Below are 19,542 nucleotides of genomic sequence, written 5' to 3' on the forward strand. Positions count from 1 at the left end.
ATATATACCAATATAAAATCATTATATTGCATACCTGAAATTAATATGTCAATTATGTCTCAAATTTTGAAATGCCTACAGGCTGCATATTTAAAAATTGAAAAAGGTGTACAATGCAAACTCTATCAAACCAAATGCAATCTAGTGTGGCTATACTAATATTAGACAAAGTATGTTTCAGAACAAGGAATATTGACACAGATAATGAAGAGCAAGTCATAATGATAAGGGAGTTGATTCTTCAAAAGGACTTAATCTTTAAGAGTGTGCATCTAACAAGAGAACTTCAAAATACATGAAGCAAAACCTAGAGAACAAGAAGAGAGAACAAAAAGGAGAAATAGACAAATCCTTACGCATGGTTGGATGTGGCTCTTAAACATTTGTCTCTTAAAACTTGACGGCCCAAATCAGTAAGGACATGGACCAGCTTGACTTAACTGATGCTTATCGAATACCCAGCCAACAACAGTATCACACACTGTGTTCCAGCGCATATGCAACATTCATCAAATATCACAAGGTACACAGCTAACCCATAACTTGTTCCCAGGAAGGAGCCTGGATCCCTAAGTCATTGTATGGAGAGAGAAATACCATCCATAGACCAGGAACATCCACATCAGACAAACATGTGAATGAAAAAGAAATTTTAAGTGGGTTAAGCCACAGAGCTCTTGAGGTTTACTTTTCAAAGCAAATAGTGATATTGTAACTACTAGAAATAGAATGTATATTCAGAACTACAGCTAAAACATGGGGTATAGGATCAGAACTAGGAGGGAAAAGACGCTGGCCAAGAAATATGAGAACGGACTGAGGAAAGGAGGGTGTGGTGGACCGGTTTAAGATCTTTGCCAGAGAACATCAGTGCCTGGATGATGAAATATCCCAGCCAAAAAAAGACTGAGGGACCCTCTGCTAGGCACTTTCCAAGGCTCAGAATTTACTGGGCACGTGGCTGGTGCTCCTGGAAATTGCCACCCCAGGCTGTGGTGCTGTTGAAAAGTTCAGAGTGGAATCATTGGCGCTGGGATCTCTAGATTGGAGGGATACCCAAGGCACTTTAGAGTCCTGATTGTTGTGTACATGGCGCAGATAAGATTCAAGGTGGACCTACCCCTCTGTGGACCCAAGGACTGTGACTCCATTCATTCCTCTTCCTGCTCAGGAAAGCATATTAAAAGGCAAGAGATTGAGGATGGTGTTGTTACAAGTGTAACCTTGAATTTTAATTTTTTCCTATTAAAAGATGCATTATAAGTTTATATAATGTAAATTACTCACAAATCAATAAGAACAAACTATTTGGGACACCTCTCAAAACTGGAAACATTTTATTAATATGATGCTGCCACTGAAGCATGCAGGTCTTACCCAATCCTCTACTGACCTTCTACACCTTTCCTGACCAATCAACCTGCCTCTGCTTGAACACCTCCAGTAATTCACTCCACACCAGGCATTCACTTTTACCAGTGAGCAGTTGGCCCAGGGGCTCCCTCCTGCCTCCAGCGGAGTGGCCTAGTGATTAGAGGGCTTTGAGAGTGTGCTCAGATTCCAGTTTCAGCCCTGCCACTTATTATAGGGTAAACCAGGCAAGTTACCACCCTTGCTGAACCTCAGTTCCCTCATCCATAAAGACAGATAATTGTGTCAAAACCCTAGGATTGTTGTGGCTAAGTGGCTCATGGCTTGAGTAAACACGTGAAGAAATAGATCCTAAACAAAGAGAGCCAGGACAAAGATGATGTCAGAAGTGGTAGGAGCCTTGAGAACGATCCAATCCATCCTTCCTCTCATGGACGGGGAGATGGAGGTCCAAAAATGAAATGGATCATGTCTGCAAGGCCAGTGCCCCAAAGTTGTGTAGAAGGCAGCAGAAAGAAGAAATGTGTGTGGTGAGGATGCAGGGGTGCAGGTATGCCTGTGCACGAGGTGCCAGCTGTTTACAGCAGCACAGGGGCAGGTGTCCATGGATCCCTTTACACATGAGGGCCTTGAAGTGAACATCACATGTCAGGCACTAGCCAGCTAGGTCCAGGGCTGCTCCTGAGACCCCATTCACCAGCCTGGCCCAGGAAGACCCAGGCCAGGAGGTGTTTCTGGACCTACGGCAGCTTCTCCCCAGATCTCCACATGCTTGTGGTCCCAGGTGACCAAGTTACCACACAGACGTGCTTGCCATAATACCTCAGTTGTGCGATTTTGGGGATATTCCCCAGCCAGGGATTGAACCAATGTCCCCTGCATTGGCAGGCAGATTCTTAACCACTGGACTGCCAGGAAAGTCCCTCAGCAAAATTTTAATTTAACTTCATTCCAAAAAAATTATTACGGTATAAAATAGGAAGACAAATTAACATGGATTAAAACTTTTACACTAACATATTTTAGGGGATCACATTCAACAAAAACATTGATCTGCTATGGTTTAATAACAAATTAAAAATACATAGCATAATTTTAAAAGGATAATAAATTTAAGTTAAATATTTCATGTGCAAAATAAATCTGCATTCACAAAACTAGTACACTTTGCATTTTGCACTATTTCATTGTTCTGTTTAGCTTTTGAGATTACTCTTGCCCACAGTTACCTTTTTAACTTTTAACTTTAAATTATATTTTAGATTCAAAGTAAGTTGCACAGGTAATAGAGAAAGGTCTGGTGTACCCTCCATCTTGTTCTCCTCAGTGACATCTTAGGTTAACTAACCATAGTTCATCAGAATTAAAAGCAGGAAGTTGATGTTGGTACACGTGTGTTGTTCTTTGTCATTTTACCACCTGTCTAGTAATCATCAGCCCATTCAGGATACATAACTGTCACACGTTACACTTGGCTCTCTGTTTCATTGTCGTAAGTTTTAAAAAAATTATTATTATTATTTATTTATTAGGCTGGGCCAGGTCTTAATCACAGCAAGCAAACTCTTAGCTGTGGCATGTGGGATCTAAGTTCCCTGAGCAGGGATTGAAGCCAGACCCCCTGCGTTGGGAGCTCAGAGTCTTAGCCACTGAACAACCAGGGAAGTCCCTGTTGTAAGGTTTAAACACTAGTAAAAAATAAAACTGCCAGTGCTCTGGCAGAAAGCAGATTTGGAGCCTGAGGTCTGTCTTTGTCTTCGCAGTTACCCTGCTTTCAGGATGGACACGGACTTTACCATTGATCTCAGGAGTGTGTGATCCTATTGGGACTCACCAATGGTCCCCAAACCTCACAAAGTCAAGATGTATGTCAGGCTCTACTGCCTAACTTCTAGTTATCTAAGTAACTTCCACGCAGACCACAGTTTTCATGAAAAGGTAAATAATAGTGTGTGCTAGCCTAAAGCTTCCACATGTTATAAAAACAATGATAACAGCAGCAGTTGTTTAGAACTTAAACCAGCATAAGATGTGGGTAAGGGAGGAGAGTTTCATGACTGGCATTGTTTAAAATAGCAGATACATGGTGATAATAAAAAAAAAAAAGGAGACCAACTTTTAGACAGCTTTGTTATTGCTCTTAAATTCTCTGTAGATAATGTATCACTTATGGTCTTGTCTGCTGCAGACCCTGCTTTGGCCTCACCCTTGGGATGCAGCTGCTCAGGCTCTTCCTTTGGGTTTTGTAGCACCATTGACCCAGGCTGAAGTTGATATTTCAGTCTGGACCTTTTACTTGGGATGGATGTTAAGCATTTAAATGGGAGGTTCCAGAATAGGGCTGTTGCTTACAGCTGTGCAGTATGTTCTCTGCACACAGGTACCCAACTCAAGGGTAAGCAAGAGGCTCAAACCCAGCCTGCGCTTGACTGCTGCAGCCATGCCTACCTTAAGGAAGGGGTGTCTTTATGTAATTTGTACAAAGGTGCTATATGGGCAGTGTTGTGGGGTGAACTCTGCTCCCCAAAGAGATATGCTGTAGTCCTAACTCCCAGGACCTGTGAATGTCACTTTATTTGGAAATAGGGTCTCTGTAGATGTGGTCAGTTATGATGAATGAAGGTAACTCTAAAGCAATGACAGGAAGGCTTCTAAGGAGGGAGATGAAGACACAGACGTACAGAGGAAAAGGCTGTTCAACTACAGAGGCTGAGACTGGAGTGATGCAGCCAGAAGCCAGGGGTCATCGGCAGCCACAAGAAGTTGGAAGAGAAGAGGAAGGGTCCTCCCTGGAGCCTGCAGAGGAAGTACGGCCCTACCGACATTTTGATTTCAGATTTCCAACCTCCAGCACTCAAAAAACAGATTTCTGCTGTTTAAGTCAGCAAGTTTGTGATGCTTTCTTATGACAGCCAAAGGAAACTCATACAGGCAGTGATGGCTTTGTTCTAGAATCCTCTTTTAACTATTTTAAAGTATCAGAACTTATCCCCTTCTCCCTAGAAAACATAAAGTTCTCCCCACCGTGGTGAAGGTGGGGTTGGTGAATGTTGTTGTCAAGGACATTAAAGGCCTTTGGCAGAGATTTAAAAAATACACACATGATACATAAATAAACAAATACTTGTTTCTTTGGGGGCGGGGTTGGGGGGGACCTGTTTTCTCCTGCCACCAGGGCAGGCCCGAGAAAAGAGACAGATGGGAGCTAAGTTGTTGCTCCGGGAGAAGCCAGCAGAGGGCGTGAGGCCTTCTAGAAGGAGAGCGCAGCCCTGGAGCATCTTCTGCAGCTCTCTCTTCTTTTCCTCGGAACCTCCACGTGCCAACTTCGCTCTCCTGGGGCCATCCCTGGTCTCTCACACCCTCTGGGAATCCACTCACCCTCATTGTCTCAGGGATGGGGAACCGTCCAAAGTCCCCAACAGAAAAGCTGAGGCTGGAGGGAAGGAGCAAGGACTCAACTGAGTCATCAGTCCTGTTGGGGTATCTGCATCTTCTCTCTCCTCACCCATCCTGAGAAGGTGCCCGGCTTCATACCAAGTTCTGAAACCTAAGGCTGGACCTGTGCAAGGGAGTCGGGGGCTGGGGGACACTTGACAGAACCCTTGACAAGCACTTGACAGTCCCTTGGCAGCCAGGGACTCCAGGAAGCAAAAGAGGAGTCCCACAGCCTGGGCTTCCGTCCCCTGCTCTCAGCTCTGGACCGCGACTTGAGCTTCTGCAAGAAGATGCCTAGGTGGACTGGATTGTTGGGGATGGGAGAAAATCATGCCAGCATATTTTTTTTCAAGAACTTAAAGTTTATTTTTATTTTATTCCTTATTAATCTGGGAAATTCTCATTTTTTCTTTTTTAAAATTTATTTATTTTTAATTGAGGGACAATTGCTTTATAGTATTGCATTGGTTTCTACCAAACATTAACATGAATTAGTCATAGGTTTACCCATGTCCCCTCCCACTTGAACATCCCTGCCACCTCCCTCCCTATCCTGCCCCTCTAGGTTGTTATTGAGCCCCGGTTTGAGTTCCCTGAGTCATACAGCAAATTCCCATTGCATGCCAGCATCTTTACCTAGAACCACCCAGCTGCGTCTTTGCACTCAGGCCTCCAAGACTGCCCTGAAATGTACACATGCGGTGCCAGCATCTTCTGCCGGGACCTCTGCACTGTTCCTGTTCCTCTCCATCTCTTATTCTGGGTATTGATACATTTGAGTTTCATCCCTACCACCTGGCCACTAGTTTTCTGCACCCAGGACTGGGCAACAATAGACTCCCTAGCATAGGATTCACATTTGACTGTGCTTTTACTAGCTCCCTTGGGCATATTCTGTAATGCCTCTAGACTTAGATTTCTGGTCAGAAAGATGGGGACAACACTGCCTTATGCCAAAGGGCTTAGGTGTATGGTAGAAGATACTCATTCAAACGGTAATCACTAGTAAGGATTTTCTAAGCACTTAAAAGTATCTTATTGTTCCAATTTTGTGAGCATTTATTCTATTCCTGGCCTTCTGCTAAGCACCTTGAAAGTATTATCTCATTTCACTCTCACACTAATCCCAGAACATGGGGTTACTACTGTCCCCCATGGAGAGATGAGAAAGATAAAGCTCAGAGAGGTTTCAATGTTTGTCTTCCAAACTGGTGAAGGGTGGAGCCAGAACTGTCAGGGAGACATGACTGGTCAAGACACACATGAATTGGTTGTCACAGTGTTGGGCAGGAGGGTGCTTGGAGACCTCTTTCACCCCTGTGACCCTACCTCACTAAGGGAGAGACAGACTGGGGATGCCACAGAGCAGGGGGGCAGCCTGGAGGCAGGACCCCCACTCTGAGCTTTAGCTGCCTGGAGTGCTCGTCTCAGCCCTGCTGTGTGTGTGGTAGGATTGTCCTAGCTCTGGTAGGGTTGTCAAGGAAAGCGACCAGCATCACCTCCAAACTGGACGACTTAATCACCAATTTGAAACTCTCCAGAATTCCCTCTTCCCCTCTGTTCCTCACAAGCAGTCCCCACATGGAGCCACTCTGTGGACCAATGAGTGATGGACTCACAGCAGGAGCGGACACAGACCTTGGCCTTGCCAGCCTCCCAGGAGAGGAGGCTTTCATTACAGCCTGTTGCGACCATACGTGTCCTTCCAATCCCACCACCAGCCATGTGGCTTGGAGTGAGCCCCTCCCCTCCTCAGCTTTGCATGAAGCAAGTGGGAGCTTCTGTTCATTAAGCACCTGCTATGGACCAGGTGCTGAGAAAGCCTGTGATGAGGAAGTTGGTCTGATTTTTATTTTATGATGGGAAGCTGAATCTCTCAGGGATGAAGTGATGTATTGACATAGCCTTCTCACTGGGCTTCCCAGGTGACGCTAGTGGTAAAGAACATGCCTGCCAGTGCAGGGGACAGAAGACACGTGGATTCAATCCCTGGATCAGGCAGATCCCCTGGAGGAGGGCATGCAACCCACTCCAGTATTCTTGCCTGGAGAAGCCCATGGACAGAGGACCCTGGCGAGCTACAGTCCATCGAGCTGCAGAGTCGGACACGACTGAAACAACTTAGCATGCAAGCCTCCTCACCGGTGACACAGGGCACAGTTCACTGAACTGCACAACATTTATGAGGGATTCTGGCCTGCGAGATGGAAGGGGCCCCAGAGGAAACGGAGTGGCCGGGCTGGGGGCAAGCAGCAGCCTGGAGAGGTCCTGGCCCTGTCGCCTTATCCTTCCTCAGGTGGGCTGAGTGAATAGACTCCATGAGCAGACCCAGGGCTGGGCGAGGACTTCAAGGAGGGCAATGGACACTGGGATGGGGGTGAGCAGTCCTTGGGGTTGGAGGCCCTCCCAGCTCTTCCACCCTACCAGATGTTGGAGGTCTACCCCAATGACAAAGGCCTTAGGAAGGACAGTCCAGCATGACTCTGATTTGATGGAATGTCTAACTGGAACAAAGCCTCTGCCCAACTCAAGGGGGTTCTGGCATCAGGAGCTCCAGGGCCTCGCTGAGAGGGCAGCAGGGCCTGGAAATCAGGTTTGGCTTCTTGTCTCCAAGCCCTGGAGAGGGCCCGCTTGGCTACCAGCACAGTAAACTTCCAAGAACAACCACTCTTCACCGCAGCCCTGCCTCACCCACTCTTCACCCCAGCCCAGCCGCACGTCCCTCACCACCACACCCCCACCATGACCAGCACCAACCTCGGGGCTCCTGTGGCCACTGCCCATCTGGCTGCAGTTCACTTTGTTGCCTGTAGGGGAACCATGCAGATGTTGAGTTGAGCCCTGACTGTAAGACTGTCTGTTTGACACATAGCTCAGGAGTCACTGTCTCCACTTGCTGTGCACATGCCAAGGGATCGTGTTCAGTCACGATAGATGTGGGTGAAACTCTGCGGGAGGCTGGTGCTTCCTGCTCGAAGGCTCAGGGCTCTTTCTGCGGCAAGCTCATCCGGCATCCAGACAACTGCATGGCCGTGGAGCAGTCAGAACCTTCCTGATACTTTGTTCATTCATTCACATTCACTGACTGGGCGAGGCCTCCTGCTGGGTACTGCAGTTGACAGTCACTTCCTCCTGCCAGGAAAGCTAAGGGTCCTGTCTAGGGGACAAGAGAAGCAAGTGACCGAGAAAATCTGGAGCTACAGGTGTCAGTGCAGGGGCAGCACCTCTCAGACTGGGGTCAGAAAGTCCCTACAGGAATGGCCATCAGCAGCATCTAAAAGGGCTCACTATGCAGGCTTCCTTAACCCCATTTGTCAGTTCTATTTAACAAACACTCACCTAGCATGTGCTGCATGGTTCAGAGCTTTGTGAATGTGCACATAGTGGGTCCTCACAATGTTATTGTCCTTTCTTGGTGAAAGAAATTGAAGCACAAAGAAGGCTGGTGCCCCAGGTTACTGAGTGAAATTCGAATCCGAATCTATGCTGCCCTGCTCATACCGCCTCCACGATCATGTCATTTCCTCATGAATCACCCGTGCTACTGTTTATCTGATTTTTTTCCCCCTTTAAATGGCATTGCTCTAACTAACTCAATGTATTTAGAATTTACCTAGATGTGGCTCAGATGGTAAAATATATGCCTGCAATGCAGGAGACACCAGTTCGACCCCAGGGTTGGGAAGATAGCCTGGAGTAGGAAATGGCAACCTACTCCAGTATTCTTGCTTGGAAAATCCTATGGACAGAGGAGTCTGGTGGGCTATGGTCCATAGGGTTGCAAAGAGTCAGATACGACTAAGCGACACTTTCACTTCCACAGATCCTAAAAATAAAAACAACCACTCAGCATCACTTAGGAAAAATAAAAGTAGTTAACTATAATGATAAATTCAATTACAACACCCCTCTGTCCCTGCATGCCCCAGCGCTGCTACCTGCCCGGTGCTGTACAGCTGAGTCTGGACTCGTCTGCTGAAGGAAGAGCGGCCAGTCTGCGAGCACAGTGCACCCATACCAGCAGCGAGGGGAGATGTGGGACTTAACAAAACCAGGAAGATGAAGAAATAACTGAAAAGGGAGAAACTTCCCCAGTATGTGATACAGTGTAATCAGCACACAGTCTGTGTAAGTTCCCTGCTAGAAATTAGCCAGCTCTGCCACTCTCTCACTGGAGAAGGCAATGGCACCCTACTCCAGTACTCTTGCCTGGAAAATCCCATGGATGGAGGAGCCTGGTGGCCTTCCGTCTATGGGGTCGCACAGAGTCGGACACGACTGAAGCGGCTTAGCAGCAGCAGCAGCAGCCACTCTCTCACATACAGCCCTGATTTCCTCTAACTTAATAAACTGTGGAAAATTCTGAAAGAGATGGGAATACTAGATCACCTGACCTGCCTCTTGAGAAACCTATATGCAGGTGAGGAAGCAACAGTTAGAACTGGACATGGAACAACAGACTGGTTCCAAATAGGAAAAGGAGTACATCAAGGCTGTATATTGTCACCCTGCTTAGTTAACTTCTATGCAGAGTACATCATGAGAAAAGCTGGGCTGGAGGAAGCACAAGCTGGAATCAAGATGGCCAGGAGAAATATCAATAACCTCAGATATGCAGATGACACCACCCTTATGGCAGAAAGTGAAGAACTAAAGAGCCTCTTGATGAAAGTGAAAGAGGAAAGTGAATAAGTTCTTTTAAAGCACAACATTCAGAAAACTAAGATCGTGGCATCCAGTCCCATCACTTCATGGCAAATAGATGGGGAAACAGTGGAAACAGTGTCAGACTTTATTTTTCTGGGCTCCAAAATCACTGCAGATGGTGATGGCAGCCATGAAATTAAAAGACGCTTACTCCTTGGAAGGAAAGTTATGACCAACCTAGACAGCATATTGAAAAGCAGACATTACTTTGTCAAAAAGGTCCATCTAGTCAAGGCTATGGTTTTTCCGGTAGTCATGTATGGATGTGAGAGTTGGACTATAAAGAAAACTGAGCGCTGAAGAATCGACGCTTTTGAACTGTGGTGTTGGAGAAGACTCTGAGAGTTCCTTGGACTGCAAGGAGATCCAACCAGTCTATCCTAAAGGAGATCAGTCCTGGGTGTTCATTAGTAGGACTGATGTTGAAGCTGAAACTCCAATACTTTGGCCACCTGATGTAAAGAGCTGACTCATTGGAAAAGACCCTGATGCTGGGAAAGATTGAGGGGAGGAGGAGAAGGGGACGACAGAGGATGAGATGGTTGGATGGTATCACCAACTCAATGGACATGGGTTTGGGTGGACCCCAGAAGTTGGTGATGGACAGGGAAGCCTGGCGTGCTGCGGTTCATGTGGTTGCAAAGAGTCGGACACGACTGAGCGACTGAACTGAACTGAACTGAGGGGGCTTGAGAAGAGGACACAGAGAACTAGAGCAGGATTCAGCAGTGCATCAAAACCACGTTGACCAGGGCCTGGCCAACAAAATGGTCTGGTCTCATGGGGCACAACTGGCTCCTACTAGGAGCTCAAGTCCAGGTGTAGCAGGCAGAGGGTAGGACCTGGTGACTGAAGTCTGTCACCAGGAGGGAGGGGAGGCATCCTGTGGTCAATACATTTGCTGTGAGAGTAGGGCTGGATGGGGAGGGGGGGGAGGGACTGAGACATAGCCACAGAACAAACTTCAAATAGGGGGGTGAGGACTGAGCAGATTGGCCCCGGTTGCACCAGGCCAGATATCTGAGAATGGAGTCAAAGACCATGTGCTACTTCATCCTGCCTCCCAGATCCCAGAGGATGGGAGAAAGAGGAACTGGACACACATCTTCCCCCACCTCACTCCTGGTTTTCCCTGGGTCTGCATGCAACACTGGCCAGCTCTGCAGCCTCAGAGAGGCTTAGAGTAGCTTTCCCTCTCTGGGTGGAGTCTTCCTTGGATTCACTCTTAATCATAGTGAGTGGGCGGTTGCAGGATACCAGGATATTGGTGATCAGAATCACCTTTCTTGTTCTCCACCCTAGGTGAGGAAGCACCATGTAGGTCTTGCCCACACTGTGGCCAGCTGCCTGCCAAAGGGGCTTCCTTGGGAGTCAATGTGCATGTGGGGACTAGAGGCACATGATAGTCCCTTGGCAGGTGTGCCTTGGAGTAGTGGAATCCCAACTTGGTCTCTGCAAAGGTCTCCAAAGGGGTATCCTCTCCTCTTGTAGTCTCTCTCCTGAGGCAGAAGTCAGGTTTGGCCCATGCACAAGTAACTTACTGAATTGGTTTCTATTCGTGAATAACAAATTATTGCAAATGCAGTTGCTTGACACAATGTACACATGTTATCTCAGGGTGTCTGTGGGTAGGGAGTCCAGGCAGGGCTTAGCTGGGTCTTCTGCTGAGTCTTCCCACAGAGTAGCAATCATGGATGTGGTCTCATCTGGAGGCCCAGCTGAGGATGGATCCACTGTGAAGCTCACTCAGGCTGTGAGCAGAATCTGTTCCCTTGCTCTTAGTTCCTTGAGGCCACTGTGGGGTCCTGGTCCCAGGTCCCCTGTGTGCCCCTTCACAATGTGGCAACTGACTTCAAGGCCTGCAGAACTGCTCAGACCCCAGGGAGGTCTAAAAGGGGTCATCTACTTAAGTCAAGTCCGGAATAATCTTCCTTTGGATCATTTCAACACCAACCAGTTAGGGACCTTAATCATATTAGCAAAATCCCTTTTGCCATATGGTGTTAGTTGTTCAGTTGTGTCCAACTCTTTATGACCCAGGGACTGTAACTTGCCAGGTTCCTCTGTCTTTGGGAATTCTCCAGGCAAGAATACTGGAGTGGGTAGCCATTCCTTTCTCCAGGGGATCTTCCCAACCCAGGGATTGAACCCAGGTCTCCTACATTGCAGACAGATTCTTTACCATCTGAGCCACCAGGGAAGCCCTTTTTGCCATATAAGGTAACACAATCAGGGCAGTGACAGTCTATCACACATTCAAGGGGAAGGCTTGCATAGGGTGTGTACACACATCAAGGGGCAGTCTTAGAATTTAGTCTGCCATATGACCCTTACTCAAAACTTCAAGAGAAAGTTTGCTCTAATCTGTAACAGAAATATAACATGGCTAGGCTGTAGATTTCTAAATTAAGTTAGATTTTTAACATGAGTATGAAGATAGGATATGTTTTCCTTTGTGATCTCAAATTGTAGCTTATCATTTGGGAAAGGGGCATATATAATGTCATAAAATTTAATGACAACAGTCTCTTCAACCCCATTTGGTTCCATGGAAACAGAAGGAAACAAGTAATTCGCAGGACTGCTGAACATGGCTGGGGGGAGACAGGGGCTGCGCATTGCACAACCAGCAGGTGCCGTTTCCAGCTCAGTCGATGACACTCCTAGCAGTTATGTGGCCTGTAAATGGGGCCACAACAGAGGTCCTCAGACCCGCCCCAGGGTCTACAGGCTGTCTTTGGGCACTAGGAGCATCTACAGTTGTAGCTCCCTGACTGAGGACAAGCTGCTGTGGGCAACATCAAATGCAAAGCCATTTGGAACAAGCTTGTTTCTGGAACAAGCCCTTCAGCCTCAAAATGGGTGACTTCCCAGACATCACAGAAAGGCTCAAACCCCTGCTCCGAGCTCAGCACGTGGGTGGGCTTTCCAGCCCTGCTACACCCAGATACCTACTCAGCTGTCCCCTCCACAGCCTTCTCTATTGTCTCCTCAGGTTCCCAAAGCAGCCTGTCCTTCCCAAAACACCACCTTTTGTTACCCTCTGTCCTCTCTACCCATATGCCCTCCTAGACAGCTGGGGTGGGCCTGGGTTGGGGCCAGTACAGGGCTTGCCCATGGAAGGGGCCCAGTACACTGGCTACTCTGCCGGCTGAATGGGGATGCCCTGCCTGCTGTGAGTGCTCTGGTAAGAGTGAGGCCTGCCTCTTGGGCCCTCCTGGTTGGTGGGCATTAAAGCATGTATACACTGATGGCTGCTCCAGCGGATGCTCCCCCCCAGCCTCAGCACAGGGAAAAGGAGAGGCAGCCTGGGGGGAGGTGAGAGACAATGAGTCCAGATGCAGGCTCAGCGTGTCTGTGGACACCTGAGTGGAAGTGACCTTTGGCAGATGGAGCTACTGGTATAAACCTCAGTAGAAATCAGGCCTTGGAGAGAAAACAGAGGTTAAGTCAGAAAGTGGAGGACACCCCTCCCCAACCAAAGAGGTCACTGTGGTGCTGTGGACAGAATGCTGGTTCAAATACCAGCTCACCACTTGGACAAATGAAGTTGCTCTGCTACCTCCACTGACTTACCTGTAAAAATGCCCTCTTCCCAGAATGAGATTAAAGGAGATAATGTAAGGGGGACGGTGACAAAGCCCCCACAGAAGACATGCTCTTCAGATGGTTCTGAGGGCTACTTCATGTCAGGGAGTACACAGTGGAACCTGTGCCTGAATGGAGAGACACCCCAAGCATGGAGCATAGAGGGCTGTTATGTCTCTGAAGGCCAGCTGTGGCTGGCAATAAAGTATCTAAACATTTAAAAACATTCTGACACATGTTGCCAGCCACCGATTGGAACACTAACACCCTCCAGAGCATGAGCTCACTGTGTCTGCGTCTGGAAGCTCCGCACCCCTCAAGGGGTTTAGATCATGTCACCTGCTCTAGGAAGCCATCCACCTCTCCCTCACCTTGTTGTCACTTATAAGCATATTTGTCCATCTCTCCATAAACTTCACTCCTTGAGGATATCTCCTCACTCCTGCTCAGCATCCAGCAAGCGTCTGCCACATAAAAGGGAGATAAAGTTGTGAGTTGCTTTTCCTTTTGAAGGGGAAAGATGAATCCAAGTGAGCCTGGTTAGGATTTAATCTGATCAGCAGAGGGCGCAAAAGCCATTGAAGATGCTGAAGAAGAGGGTGAGGCCTCCGCTTTTGCAAGATTTCCTGGAAACACTTTTAGCAAGTAACACATTTATAATAGCTTTTTTTCTGTCATATTCTTTCCTTTTGCCTATTCCTTGCAGGATTTGTCACTTGGCAGCTGCAAAGGCCTGCAAAAGCTCAGGGCTTGGGAAACTCCCAGAAAGTCAAGGCTGCGGCCCCCTGTCCAATCCACATTTCAACAGCTGGAGGGGATTTAGTTGGAATTGAGAGGAGATGGGAAAGGATGGTCCTGGAGGGAGCACTCACACCCTTGCTGGCCTTTGACCTTCCAGGGCTGCCAGCCAGGTCACTGAGCTCTCAGCAGCTGGGGTTCTCCAGAGGAATCAGCCTTTAGCGTCTGTTAGGGCTGCCACTGAAGGGAGTGAGTGTACTGTCACAAGGAGTATGCAAGAAGCTGGAAATTAAGGGTGAATACTTCTTACTCTAAAGACTATTGTGGGATTAAATGAGGTGATGGTTGTAAAGCATCCAACCCTGTGCCCAGGTGTATCAGTATCAGGAAGGCTTTAAATTGTTGAGGATTCAGACATGGGAGTAGGAAATGAACTTAATGATTTGTGTTTCTAAGGCCACAATACTGCAAAAATAATGAGTGCTTTCATGGAAAAAAAATTAAAAATGTTTTTTAAACAAGGTAGCCCTTCCGATACGGAGGTGCACATATGCGGGCAATCAGAAGAATTTGCATCTAGACTAGTAGACCAGGAATTGGCAACTATGGTCCGTTGCCTGTTTTTGCATGGCCTATGAACTGAGAATGTTCTTTAAATGTTTAAATAGTTGAAACAAACAAAGATAGGACAAATATTTGTGACATAATATTTTATGAAAATTAGATGAAACTCAAGTTTTGATGTGCATATAGAGTGAGACTGGCACAGCGGCACATTCATCCCTTCACGTGTTCCCTATGGCGGTATTCGTGCTCAAGGGCAGAATGGAGGCACTACACCAGATCCATACAGCCCACAAAGCTTAAAATATCTGCTTATCTGGCCTTTTACAGAAAGTTTTTCAGCCCTTGATCTAGACTGTTAAAATCGGTAAGAAAGAAGTATTCATCTAGTTCATCCCTTCTTGTGTTTTTATTTGGGGAAACAGGGAATGAGCTTGCATCGCGGGTTCCTTGTGTGCCCTGCATGGCATTTGGACATTTGCAGGCAGGGCCTCTGTGCCCATGCTTGGCACTGAGGAACATGTACAAAAGAGTGCAGGAAGCACAGGTGTAGGTGGACTGGGCACCAAGCTCCTAGACTCTTCATCTCACTCAGACAAGCAGGAAAAGGACTGGACTGGAGCCTAGGAATCAGAGGCTGGGTCTGGCCTGGCATCTAAGGAACACGGTGATGGTGGCTTCTCTCTTTCCTCTTTACTTCCCGCCCGCCCCACACCCCTCCCAATACTGCAGAGGAGAAGGGACTTCCGTGTTAGGGAGGACAGATACAGGCGTGAGTTCCCTCTTGCAAGGGGCAATATGTTCTGGCCTCCCATCTGTTGGAAGACACCCTGGAGGAGATGTGCCCGCCTCGCCTGGCTGGGTCACAGATGCAGTCTTTTGCCTCATTCATCTTTGCCACCTCGAATGCCCAGCTAGCTGGGAGGAGACCCTGCCTCCCATAAGCCTCCCAGGGCTCTTCGTGGGGGTACCGGGAGGTCCCCTGGTGAGTACAAGGCCTCTCCCTTTATTACCAGAGAGACAGACTGGGATGTGGACCCCTCCTGACCAAAGGGGACAGGGAAAAGGAGAGAGCAGAGAAGCAGGGAAGGAGCCAGAGCGCAAGAAAAGAGGAAGAAGAAGCATGCAGAGGAAGCAGGCTAAAGAAGAAAAAGGGTAAACAGATGAAGGGAGGGAAAAGAGAACGAACAGCCAAGAAGGAAGGGAGGAAAAAAAGGAAGAAAAACAAAGCTTGAGCCATTTGCATGAATCTTGCCTGCGGGTCTGTTTGGAGGGACCGGCCTCTGTCGTGGGACCTCTCTTTTTCTGTCCTGTCGCCGAGGCCGGTCCCGTGGCTTCAGGAGGACAGTGGCCCAGGAGAGCGGGCACCTCGTTCTCTCAAAGGCCAGACCGGCTGGGAACCTGGACTGGGGTCCCTGACTGGCGCCCGGGAGGGAGTCGGACCCAGCCTCCTGCTCCTTGGCACCGTGTCCCTGGAGCACAGCGCCCTTGTTTCAGAGCACATTCTCGAAGGACATGTGCATACCTGCGGGAGAAGCCAGTGGGAGACCCCCGGGCTGCCTACACACGGCGTGGATATCTGTGGATATCTGCGTGCAGGAGCTGCTGAGCGAGTCTTGGGGCCCCAGAGAGCGGAGGCACTCGCGGCCACTACTTCCCGGCCCTGCGTGTGGCCTCCAATGCAGATACTGTTCAGGACTCCACTCAGAACCAAGGTAGTTGTTCAAACCTTCCCGGCTAGGGTGAAATGCCTAGGGGCGAGTGCAGAACAGCCCGAGGTCTGCGCTGTGCCCAGCAGGAATGCTTTGGGTTTCTGGGGGCATCAAGAACGGAATCCTGGCTGGGTCAAGGCAATTATTGCCTACCTATGGATCTGGTCTTTAAAACACATTTCTAAAGAAAAGTCACACGTTAAAAAAAAAAATAGCTACAAAACAAAAATAAAGTAATTATTTCCAAAGGAACAAAATTGTCAATTACTTGAAGAGGGAGAATTTGAAGGGGAGAGGGAGGGATGTGTCTCAAGGCGCTGTCCCCAAAGGCTCTTTGAGCCCTGAGCTCACAGGTGTTTGAAACGATTCAAAACGAAAAGTCCTCACATGACTTGAAATGTTCATCAAGGAAGGCATCAATAGAGATCCGCTTCTCCAAAGAGAAAGTGATCATGCGGTCATCAGGAGGTGTGACTTAGGAGCGTGGAGACGGAGTAATTTTATAACATCGAGAGTTTCTGTTCTGAAGACAAGGTAGATGTCGCCAGTCTTGAATCCAGACACTATGAGCAAGAATGGGGCACGGGGCCTCAGGACGAACGATGCGTTCCCGGCAGTGCCGGTATGCTCCTCCTGGCATGGTGCACGGAGACAGAGCCGGTGCGGCCACCTGAGAGCCTCAGCCACCAGCGTTAGCCTGCCCTGGGCCGGGGACAATCACAAGTGACCGCTTTCAAAAGAAGCTCGTAGAGGATGACTTTCGTTCTGGACGCCGACGCGACCGCGGGCTTCCTTGAGGAGACCGGGCTCAAGGGCGAGGGACGCCGGGTTGCCAAAGGTGACAGAGACCGGGAAGTCCTTCGCGGCTCCGTTCCCGGCTGACTTGGGCTTGGGGGGAGGTGTGGCGCCCACCACCCCCACCCCACCCCCGCCCGCCTCCAGCAGCTGCCTACCGGAGGCTGCGCCCAGGGGTGAGCAGATAGGTCCGCAATGGGTTCCCATCCCCGACTCTGTTCTGCGGAGTAGGACACAGACCCTCGACAACTTGGAGAGGAGACAACGAAAAAGGGCCGGGGTTCGGTGGGTGCTGGAGGGGGAACTGGGCCCAGAACACTCCAGGTAATGCAGAAGAACCCAGACCTGGTCACAGACCTTGCCCGGGCCTGCGCACAGCCGGACTCAGCTTCCTCATCTGTACAGTGGTTTGGGCCCCCTTTGCCCCATCGGCTCCAGAAACCCACCCGGGAGGCGCCAGGGGAGAAGGAGCCCTTAGGTGGAGGAGGGGAAGGTCTGGGACCTGCGCTCCTGGGCTGAGGGGGTTCGGTTAGGGAGGGAGGTAATCCTCTCTCGCGCTGTTGCCCTGACGGCGCGGCTGTGGGGTCTGAGGAGGAGAGCAGCAGTGGGGAGGGGGCCCCACCCGGCGTCCGGGCGGCGCCGAGACCCCCCTGCTGCCCGGAGCCCCTCATCGCCCGGCCCGCGGTGAGGGCGGCTGGCTGCGGGCGCTGAGGTCACCTTTTCCACTGCGCCCGCCGAGAGCGGACGGTTTCCGGGATTTTCGAGGCGGCAGCGGCGGCGGGAGGCCGGGGCTGGAGGAGCTGGGCCCGGCGGTTGCACCCCTGAGGCGGGGGCTACAAGGCTGGGACAGCGCGAGAGGCCCTCAGGCCCCTTCGCCCAAGGGGGTTTTCCCTTCTCTGGGCCTCTGTTCCCCACAGGGAGGAGGGACCCTTCTCTCTGGGAAGGAAGGAGGAAGGACCCCACTCCCTGGGAGTCATTTGCCAGCCAATAATGCTGCAATTCCCAAGCAAACGAGGCCCTGCTGCTCTTTGTGAGTATTTTTTCGCCTAAAAGGGGGTTTATCTGTAGATCTTCTTTGGGATCACAGCCGAGCACAGGCGTGCCCAGAGAGGGGAGATCAGAGGCCTACCCACCCAGGGAAGGGCCTTGAGGGGTGACAGGGAGCCCTTTGGGCCAGCGAGGGTCTCCAATGCCCCCCTAAAGAGCCATGGGCCGTATTCCTGGTGCCTGCCATGGCTCAGACCTCAGCCTCCAGAAGCTAAGCCTAAGTAGCTGAGGGGAAGTGCTCCCCTTCAGCATTTGCGAAATAGGGTGGGGGCTGGACTGCACTAGTTTTCTGACTCCCAAAAATCTAGAGGTGAAGCCTCAATCCTGAAAATAAGCTCCTACCCCTAAACCTGACCCAGGACTGGAGGCAAAATGGATTTGGTGAGAGTTGATCAATGTGATTCCCAAGTCCTCCGATCTGGGTCCTGGGCTCCGCTGGTCTGGAGGACCTAAGACCCTCAGGGAGGCAACTGCCTAGAGCAGAGATAGTTCAAAGCCAGGTGGCTTCAGTTAAGGGCACAAACAGAAGGTAAAGGGATGGAGCAGGGGTTCACAGTAGGCTACCCATAGGCTATGCCCTTGGGAAGGTATGGAAAGAAGGAGGTGGCTTCAGTTAAGGGCACAAATAGAAGGTAAAGGGATGGAGCAGGGGTTCACAGTAGGCTCCCCATAGGCTATGCCCTTGGGAAGGTATGGAAAGAAGGAGGTGGCTGATGGGCCCTACTAGGTGGAAGGAGGTGAGAGGAAAATGGGCCCCATGCCATATGCACCAGGACCAAATAGAAAACAAACCTTGCTCACTGTGGTCCCTGGGCCAGTACTTTCCTCTTGCTGGGCCTTAGTTTCACCATCTGAGAAAGTAGGTGGTTGGACTGGATGACACACAAGCACCTATCTAGGGAGGGGTTCTCTTTGCCTGTGAGCTAGAAGAGACTCCCAGCTGGACTGCCTAGAGCTCTGGGAGACACTGGCTTTTCTCTGTTTGCCTGGTGGTTGCTGGGCCAACTGAGGTGGCACAGACCCACTCCCTGTCTCTCTACCTCTCACCAGGAGAGAGGCCTGCCTTGTGTGGGATATCCTCACTCTTAATGGGTCCCACACTATCCCCTTCTGAGCAGCCATGTGACTCATAAGATCACCCACATAGGGAGCAGCTGGAGGTCTTTTCAGTCCTGAGGAGGGCTGGGAGGTTCAGAAAGGTGCAGCCCTGGCTGAAGTCACTCAACAACTAGGGGGACAGGCAGCTAGGCTCTTAGAGCCTCTGGTAAGACATTCTCTTTGTCCCTGTGGACAAAGAGTCTTGGGCATCTCATTCACAGATGCCAGGGCCTCACCACTGGCAGCTAGAGCTTGACAAGCTGCATCATCTTGAGGTGAGGCAGGGCCACGGGTGTAGTAAGTAGGTCCTGTTTCCCAGAGGTGATCACTGAGGTCCCAGGCAGAGCTCACATGGAAAAGAGAAGAGGCCCAGGACCCCAGCTGAGGGACCCCCAAGGGACAGGAGGAGAAGGGTACGCACCCTCCCCAGTCTCCTGGGGACACCCACCCATCTCCGCTGACACCCCACCCTCCTTGTCTAGACAAA

The sequence above is a fragment of the Ovis canadensis genome, chromosome 2 (assembly GCF_042477335.2).
Source record: "Ovis canadensis isolate MfBH-ARS-UI-01 breed Bighorn chromosome 2, ARS-UI_OviCan_v2, whole genome shotgun sequence".
NCBI lineage: Eukaryota > Metazoa > Chordata > Mammalia > Artiodactyla > Bovidae > Ovis > Ovis canadensis.